Raw genomic sequence first — 10,386 nt, 5'->3', positions numbered from 1 at the left:
TCTAGCTACTATATAGCATTCTCCAATCTATTTGTTAGACCAAGTGAGACTAATAATCTTAGAGATGTCTAGCATTTGCATGGCTTCAATCAACTTACTCCATTGACTTTTCTTATACCATTTAAAATGTGGCCTCTATTTTTCTTTTGTCTACAAAACTTTCAATTATGTTAAAGTCTCCAATTATCAAAACAAGATTAGAAAGTTTGAAAAAGCTCTTGCCGATACAAAGATCTTTAAGAGACAAAGCTAGGAGCATAGACATTGATTAAAGTAAACTTAGAGGGGTTGTCCAAGGTGACAACAATCTAGCTCCCCCTTTCTGACTTAAGAACTAAGGTGACAAGATTGTTTGTTGTATTTGTTAGATATCCCAATGATTACACCACCCTTACCAGAAAAATGATATGTACAATACCATTTGTGATTGATATTTATCCTTTTCAGATTCATTAGGAGAAATTTGGACTTAGTTTTGGGCCCTATAAGAAATGCCAACTTAGCATAGAGAGAGGGAATCCTTAAAAATACAAATGTAGGTTTTTGGAATTCTATGTCTCGTAGTACAAATATAAAAGTTTTCTTGATCACTTAAATGCATGCTCGTACAAAATGGTTTTCGAGAGCCAACTTAAGTGTGCACAAAATCCATGTCCGTGAATCTTAATGAGTAATGTGATGTGCGATGAGAGAAAACACATAAGAGATGTTTTCAAAATACAGATAGAACACCATGGATGCATCCAAAATATCCAAAAACCTTAGGATAGCACTTTAAAACACTAAAATCCAATGTCTCTAGCTCAAGATACAACCTTTTTAAGCGCAGGGCCTCTTGAGGTCAAAACCAAGAGAATAGAAGCCCATAGACCCCTCAGGGGCGTCTATTCACTTGGCTTTGACCCCTTCATAATCTTAAATAGTACCTATCAATCACTATCAAGTAAGAAATGTTCAAAAAAGAATTACGAGTACCTCATAAAAAGGTGATTGATGCCTATGCGAGATAGCAACAACGGGTCATAAAAAGGCGCTCAACGCTTCTGCAAGATGTCACTATCAAGCGCCTTATTGTTTTGGTGACAATGATAATTTCACCAAAATGGTTCTCATGGACATTTTCAAAAATGAGAAAAAAGGCTTTTCTACGTAACATTAGCCTTCTTCCTGTTGGTTAAAGAGCATTCTCTCACTAGAGTTAAAAGGCACAAAGATGAGTCCATTTCTTTCCTAGTGGTACTCTAATGTATTTCATTGACTTTGACTTCCTATAGATAGATAAAGTGAGGATGAATACTCATATCAAGCATCTATTATTTGATGTTGTTTGGCCTAGTTGTTCTTATCAAACCCTTGCAATTGAGAGTGACACCCTACACGTTACGACACTTTGTTTTTGACTACTTTTTTGAGGTTTAGCCAAAGATACATGTGCTCTATTAAGATCATTAGGCTTTTTGCTTCCTTTTAGCCTTTGTAGAAGATGGTTGAGGGAGAGTTTCTTCTTTAACGTGGGTCATAGAAATTTTCATTATGTTGAGGAGGGTCACTTACTAATTGAATACTCTTGATAGTTTCCTCATCTTCATTAGATGAATAATGAAGCTGAATCTCTATCAGAAGAAAATCCCTTGCTTTATCATTGGGACTTTGAGGAGGCTGAGTGGGTGCAAGAGGGGGAGAATTATCATCCTCTTGTTGGTTACTAGCAGCACTAGCTCTTTGAACATTTGGCGCAAAATGAGAAGGAGAGTTATGCTCTTAATTTATTTCATTGATAGGCATAAAATCGTATGGATCAAATACATCTTCAAGCAAAGCATCAAATTTGTTAACATAAATGTTCTTTGAGATAAAGGTTGTCTAAGTTTTAGACAGTTTGACTCCATTTTGCTTCTGTACTTCTTGAAATCCTTCGAGATTTTGAGGGGTTCTATCCTCTTTTTTAGCTCTCAACTTTGGGCATTCCTTGATCAAGTGGTCCTAATGGTAGTGAAAGAAGAATTAGGAAGGTTGATCAAGTGGTCCTATCGATGGAAATGAAAGAAGTAATTAGGGAGGTTTCTAAAGAGAAAATTTTGATTGCGGAGAAAATTACAAAATGTCCGTGATGGGCGTTTTTCACAAGCCATTGACAGAACTAACAGCATCCTCAAAAAAGAAAAGGTAGTAGTTATTAGGCAGATACTGGTGGATGTGGTATGGACACAAGTTCCTACTTTCCCAATTGATAGCAATCCATTTTTTTATGGCATCCATTGATGGCCTAGTTCCATGGAAAATCCCAATCACAACCTTATTCTTAAACTAAAAATACCGTTTGTTAAGCTCTACAGAATCTAGTTTAACAGCATCTCTCATAAGATCTTGCTCAGTATGAAAGTCCTCAAAATCTAGATGTTTATTCAATGGGGAACAAGAGAGTTTTGATTGGCACATGAGAATTAGTTAACTGGGGTCTATTGATTTAAGATCTAAGGAGCATTGTGCTGCTTCAAAGCTGCAGGGAAAGGGGCTAACCCAAAATTCTTATCAGGCTCTAAAGACTCCTTAAGCACTGTCTATATTTTGCCATACATTCTATGTCATAAAGTTTATTCATGGGAGGCTACCTTTGCCATGACATAGAGAAAGCCTAGTTTGTTGAAGGTGGAGATCTCTCCGGGGAGAGATGAGCCATTGTAGCAAAGGAGGGAGCCTAATGTTGTTGAGGAGAGAGGTACCCTGAGGATTAGAATGGTAGCCCACAATTACTTGAGTCAGGTTGGTTGTATTCGATAAGGTTGAAAATCGATGCTTGCACCTTCATTTGTCTTTTCATTCCCTAAATCCACTCTTACTTACTCACTCAATATGTTTTGAAAGACTTTTTAGTTTTTTGAGATTAGGGAGACCTAAGAGGGTCTTAATAAAAAGAAATACTAATTAAATACTAACCACCAAACATGTTTCTTCTTATATTCTTCACCAAAAATGTCAATACGTTACAGCAACTAAATTTAAAATTTTCCAATACTTCTATACTATATATAATACAACCTAAAATTTTCAAGGCCAAAGAAGCTATCCACTTGTCACGCATTGGCTCACTTTCAAGAAAAGAGCTATACTACATATAATGCACCTTAAAAATTTCAAGGCCAAAGAAGCTATCCATGTGTCTCACATTGGCTCACTTCTAGGAAAAGATTTGAAAACATCTCAAATGTAAAATTAAAGGGTAAAGTTATAGGATATGAAAATCTTTATGACTTTGTACTCAGCATAGGGTAAATGTATGGGTTTAAATGCATCTAATAAAAAAAAGTATTTTTAGGGGAGAATTTTCTCTTCAATGCAAATCCAATTTCTAAAAGATATATTTGGATTTGTCTTTCCAAGGAGCTTTTTACCAAGACAAAAACATGGAAGGAAGGAGGCAATGATAGTCCTCCAATATATACATCACAATTGAGGAGGAGAGATGCAATTGATGACAAACACTGGTCTACAGGGACACTTACAAATGGCCAGAAACAACTTCTACAATCTGTAGAATTGAATGATTGGCTTTCAAATCTTGTGAGCCAATGACAATTTTGTAAGGATTTTGTAAATATTGTATGACTAAACCTTCAACTTCTTTAGGCCAAGTTGCACTCCAATGCAGAGTATGTCTGTCATGCCAAATGTGGGAGATAATTTTTTCTGGCTTAAGGTTCAAAACCCATGTCTAGCATTTAGTCCGCCTCATCAAGGACAATCTTTTGAGATCCTCTGATTACTTCTGTTTTTGCTCTTCTTCATTGGGGACTTCTTTGTTCCTGTATCAAGTTGATCAAAGTTGCATTTTCCATTGTTAGCTTTTGTGTGTTGTGTAAATCATTATGCTACTTGTACTTGATATATGACTTAATTAAAGCCTGACAAACCCCAACTAATTTCCCAGGTTAGTAACTTGCTTCAAAAGGTCTTTATCTGACATCATTTGATGTAGATGACCATCTAGGAGCTATCATAGTCCATTTGTCCCAAAATTCGTATACATTATGTACATGGTATGTATATGTCTATCATGGCTTCAAATTGGAAAAATTTGTAGCTTTGGCTAGCTAGGGTTTTTTTAATTTAAATAAAACCCTTAGCTTGTATTCTCTATTCATAGCCTCCTGACAAAGTTTGGCTTGATTTGGCTTTACAAGCTAACTTTTGGGATTTCAGTCTCCAGAAAGGATGATGGGAATCCTTGGCACCTTCTAGCTACCAAATTATGTGTAGCAAATGATGATAACTAGAATTTGGCCTGACTCTTGGTTGCTCCTACAGATCTCTATCACGATAAATGATTGAACTATCATTTCCACCCCTTTTGTTCTTGTCGGTATTGTTAGTACCTTTTTTTTGTTAGGATTCATTAAGTTACATACAAGATAGAAGATTACAATATAAAGATCTACTTCTTGTATATGGTATGATGGCAACTTTACACTTGATGGGTGCTTTTGTTTGGTCACATCACCCACATCGTTTGTCCTTGTAGTCCATCGTTCATCCGTCTTTGCTTCAGCTCTTGTATGCTTGGTTGGCGAGGAGATTTAGAATTTAGAAGTTGACAATTTAACCATTTCAAAATCCAAATTAACTCCTGACCTCTTTGTGCTTGAGCAACTTCTTTGAAACCCAAATTTGATTTGCAAAAGTTTGCAGCTTTGTGTTTTTCTTAGACGTTCTTGCAGGTTTCAGCTATTTTTTTGGTATCCAGATTTGTCAAAATTTTTAAGTTTTGACTTGTTGCTCTTTGCTTTTGCCCTTCCTTGGTTGTTACGAAAGTTGGCAGTGATGGTGATGACCTGAGTACCTGGTAGGGGATGTCAAAAGAATCATCATTGTCGCTACTATCCTCAGCAAGTTTGCACTTTATTCTTATAGCGATGACATTGGTTCTTGTTTTTTTGATCTGGAAAATAATAAAACCGTGCATTAGTTAAAGTTTTGTCTTGTCACCTGCTGGTTTGTCTAGGGTTTCATTGTCGGCATCTTCTTGAAGCTCCAAGTGTTCTATAGAGTCGTAGAACTCGTCTTCTTATTTGTCTTTGTTTTCCTGGATTACACTCACTGCAAAGTAAGGAATGACATCATAGCGATTTTCATCACAAAACTTTGTTGTTGGATCATCTTGAATAGTGTACACATCGAGAGTAGCCAAGATGTTTTCCCATTCAAGTGGCTCTAAAGCTTCCTTCGGAAAGGGTTCAAGATGCAATCTGTATCTTCAATTGCCCTTTCTAGGATGCTTTCCTCTCGCTTTAAGCTTTCGCATTGCGACTCTCCACACATTCACAATTCTTTAGGCTTACCCAACCATGCTCGAAGTTTTGATCCTGCTACAATAGAGGAATCAAAATCCTCCATAGGTGTTCTTGTCACATCCCTGTAAGTATGGTCCTTCAATTTTATCCTTGCCATGGTTTCCATATGTCTCCGGTATATATAGTCATACCCCCAATCTTGGACCATTTTCAGTTGTCACATGAATGGTCTTCCTAGAATGATGTCATAGATTTTCTTCTTGCCAAAGTCAACAATAGCAAAGGTTTGTTCATATTCAATGCCACAAGAAGTAACAACTATTTTTTCTAGTAGTCCTATGGGCCTTTCCATGTTTTTGCCTGCAAGATGCAGTTTCATCCTAGTAGCCCTCATTGATACTTTTTCCCACTTTTTCCATACCTCTTTTGTTGCAATGGAAACACCACTCCATTGTCAAGGATTTCCATGGTTTTTACACCTCGGAATTCCATAAGAAGAGTGGTGTTCCCATCTTCTCCCTCATAGTACTCGCCTACCTTGTTTAATGGCACTGGCCGAGTGTCTAGTTGAGGCGATTCAAGCTCTTTGATCCCTTCCTCAATTTGAGTCATTGGTTTTTTAACGCCATATTTCTCTAGGAATTTTCCCACAATAGCCCACATGTTTGGTTGTATTTTGAGAAACTCGGCTAATGTTATCGTATAATTGACTGGTGTCGACAAAATGTCTATCAACCCTTTTGAATCTATGACCTTGTTGGCAGACAGTCTCTGTGATGGGACTGCATTAACATCTGACTTGGTCTCATACTCTCTCGTATAGGATGGTAGTGTTCTTAGCAAATGGGGTTGAATGTCCATTGACTGTACAGATCCTTTGTCTCCCCAGTACGATTCCACTTCTAGATTCATTTGAGATCCAACTTCAAATTCCTCTATTGGTGGAAGAGACACTCCTCTTTCATCACCCATTTGGTTTACTCATCTTCTTATCTCACTTGCTTCATTGGCCTCTCTGTGTTGTTTCCATAATTCATAAAGACCATATATTTGTTTACAGCTGTCAGGTATAACTCTGTGAAATCCATCAAAAGAGTTATCCGTGGTATTCAACACTATCCTTGGTTCTGATGCGGGATCCTTGATCCTGTGTCCATGCCCATGATTGGAATCTGGCTCTTTTTGTTCCTGGTTTGGTGGGATTACTGGTGTAGGTGGGACAAGGATCACACCCTTAGGTTTTCCAACTTGTGGTTCTAGTAAAGCTTGGGCTATTTTAATGATTTTTTTGCACATTTCAAGCCTGTCCTTTTCTAGTTCTGCATATGGATATGTCATCCACCTCTATTCTTGGATTTGGTTGTTTTTGAGCCGTGCTTCATGGGATTTTAGGAGGGCATCTAATGGCTCATCAACCTTTTCTACCATTATTGATGCTCCCAAACTAACACTTCTTGGTTTTTCGTTGTGGATGGTCTTTTTGGAGGTTGAGACATCTGTGTAAGAGAAGGTGCAACCATTTCCTCATGTTGTCTTATCTTCTCTTTTGCTTGGGTAAGCTCCTCAACCACGGATTTCTGCTCTCGTTCCCTATGTGCCTTCATCCTAGCCTTTCTAGCTTTCCAGCTATTCTATTTGCTCCTGGTGTTTTGACTAGGTGCATCAATCTTTGGATCACCCATCTCTAAACTCGTGTCAGTTTTCTGTTTTCTCTATCTCTGGGTTCTCAACAGCTTTATTTTGAGCTTGCACTCTTGTAACTACTTGAACTGGTACAATGTTTTCGTTTTCCAAGCTATTGGGTATCTGAACAATTCCTGAGACATTTTTTGTTTGACTCGGTTTGAATTTTTTGGACGGTCGTGGATCAAGTGAATGACACCATAGTCAAGACAATAGGCATTTACTTGTGTGATCTCCATCTGAGGACATTGTTTGTTCAAGTGGTTGTCACGACTTTTGTGACAAACTATCTCTGGTTAAGGAGCTTCTTCTTGCAGTTGCTCTTGGCTATAAACAGGCCCTGCCCTAGCTAAGCCTCTATTCACAATGAGCCTCAATGTCCTTTCATCCATCTCATATCTTCTTTCTTCAGGTCAAAATGCAGGAGGTGCAGGTTGTACCGGCCTCACCACTCCATTTGTTTCTGTCATCTTCTGTCGCTTTGAAGGACAGTACCCACTTTGAATGTTATAATACATTGTAGCTAGTACTAGCGCTTATTTATCTGATCGTTCCATCATTGGCATGCATCTCATTTTTACAGGCATTCTAGCACATGGCATCATAGTTTGTTGTCCTAAGACAAGCACAAAGAGATTGCTTCAACCCATACAAAGCTTTGTTACATTTGCACACCTTATCCTCTTGTTTTTTCTTGAAAAAACCGTGAGGCTGTGTTACATAAACTTCCTCAAATATATCACCATTCAAGAAAGCAGTAACAATGTCTGATTGATGTACATCCCAACCAAAATGAGCTGCCATTGCACATAGAAAATGCACAATAGTCATGCCACAAGTGGGAGCAAAAGTTTCTTCATAATCTATGCCTTTTCGATGTGCATAACCCTTTGCAACAAGTCGAGCCTTAACAATCAATCTCACCATCCGGCTTGCGTTTCAACTTGTAAACCCACTTCGTACCAATGGCCTTTTTTCCACCCCATGAGGCAAATCACATAAAGTCCATGTGCCATTTTCTATAAGTGCATCATAATCTAATTGCATGATAGCCATCCAATTTTTTTGAAATCTATGCTTCTTCAAAAGAGAGAAGTTCCTCAACATCATGCAAGTTAGACACAGCCAAAGCATAACAATCAGACGCATAAGATGCATGTTGAGAGCCTGAAGGAGTGCGACTAGACAAAGGTGCATCCAATTTACTATCACGCAATGTATGCACTAGCCATTTTGGCATACCTCTAGCTTGCTCATTTTCAGCCCTTTCCTCACCAAGTACATCATGTCCATCTGCATCAACGATAGGATGATCTCTCATAGTTATGGTCTTCGTTCCTCGTTCCCATCCAAATTTCCCGTTGCGGATTCTCGTTCTGTGTTTCAGACGTGAGTATTCAAAACAGGGAATGGCATTTCATGCGTGTTTTCGTTCCCCGTTCCCTGTTTCAATTTTCCGTTCCGGGTAACTGTATGATTTGTAACATTTTTAGAAACCAACCCCCATAGGCTGTACCTTTCCCTCGTTGGAATTTACATTTGAACTTCCACCATTGAAAGAGGCAACAAAGTGTCATAAATGTCATGTGAGCTTACATTATTGTCTCTAGCACATGACAACAAGGGCTAAACAGAATCTTCCACAAACACAACATCCCATGAAACCATAATACGATTTGGTTGTGGATGATACAACCTGTAACCTTTTCTTTCAGCACTATAACCAACAAAAATACATTTGACAGCCTTGTGATCCAATTTTTTGCGCTATGTTTGTGGCACCAAAGCATATACCAAACAGCCAAAAACATGCATGTGCTCAATAGAAGACTTTCTACCATGCCATGCTTCATATGTAGTAATAGACTGCAAAGCTTTTGTAGGACACTTGTTTAGTACATAAGTAGCACACATGATGGCCTCAAGCCAAAACGAGTGCGGCAAAGCTTGCCTTTTGACCATGTACATTGTGCCATTTTTGTAAGTGACCCGTTTTTCCTCTCAGCAACACCATTTTGCTGAGATGTATAAGAAATTGTAAATTGGTGTTTTATCCCATGAGACTAGCCAGAAATGCATTAAATTCATGAGACATATACTCCCCCCTCGATCGGAATGGAGGGTTCCCATAGTACATTTTGAGACATTTTCAGCCATAGCCATAATTTGTTTGAAGCACATAAATACTTCGGAATTCTCTTTAAGCGGATACACCCATGCATGCCTGAAGAATCATCAATGAAAGTCATGAAAGAAAGGTGATTGCCCAAGGAGAGAGTTTGCATGGGCCCACAAACATCACTGTGCACAAGGTGCAACCTGCATGTGTCCCTAATTGAACCATCCTTTGGAAACTTTGAACGTTGCATCTTACCCAAATTACATCATTTACAAACATGTTTGGCAAGTGCTTCAAGAGGTGGCAAAGACGCAACCATATTAGATTTTTGCAAACACAACAAACTAGCAAAATTTAGATGTCCAAAACATATATGCCAAAATTTTGCATATGAAATAGCCTTTGAGTCCACAACTGCATTTGCAAAATTCTGCCCACACTTGTCATACAAAGTGAGCTTATACAACCCACGGTATAAAATGCCAGATGCAACAATTTTATCATCGAAACTGAGATCATGTACTGTACATCTATCATCCACAAATTTGATTACAAGTCCAAGTCTAGCAAGTGTAGATACAGACAAAAGATTCTTCTTGATCCCAGGTACATAAAGTGAATAAATAAGTGTGAAAGAACTTCCATTTGTAGCAGTAAGCACAATCTTTCCAACTCATTGAGCTGGATAAGAGGCATTGTTGGCACAAGTAACTGAATTCCCATGAGGGACAGACTCAAGAGAGGTGAGCAAATCATGATGTGAGGTAATGTGCTTTGTAGCACCACTATCGAAATACCACACATTTGAATATGCAGCAACTGACATGCATGCATCATGAACAATAGGATTATAGGTACATTCTGCACTAAAAGCTCATTCTACATCAACATCAGCATCACAGACTCCTTTCATAGAAGACTCAACAATAACTGCATTTGTAGTGGAACTAGCATTTGCAGTGGAACCATCCTCTTTCTTCTTATCCTCTTTGACCTTCAGCTTAGGACACTGCTTGATCAAGTGATCATTATATTTACAATAATGGCAATGCATCTTCTTTTTGCTCTTATCACCTGAATGTCCAAACGTATTGCTGCTAGCAGAAGCATTAGGAACATGTGTTTTCCAACTCGCAGAAGAACCATGAGAAGTGGATGCATTATTGTGACCATGTTTTCTTTGAGCATGAATAAAAGCATGTTCAACTGCACATTGTCTTGTCTTGTTTTCCTAGAAGTGACTCTTGAAATAGTAATGTGCATAATGCATCAAATCTAGAAATTTTAGGATTTCCT

This window comes from Adiantum capillus-veneris, chromosome 25 (genome assembly GCF_014529385.1).
Source record: "Adiantum capillus-veneris isolate H3 chromosome 25, ASM1452938v2, whole genome shotgun sequence".
NCBI classification, from domain to species: Eukaryota; Viridiplantae; Streptophyta; class Polypodiopsida; order Polypodiales; family Pteridaceae; genus Adiantum; species Adiantum capillus-veneris.
This window is presented reverse-complemented; position numbering follows the sequence as displayed.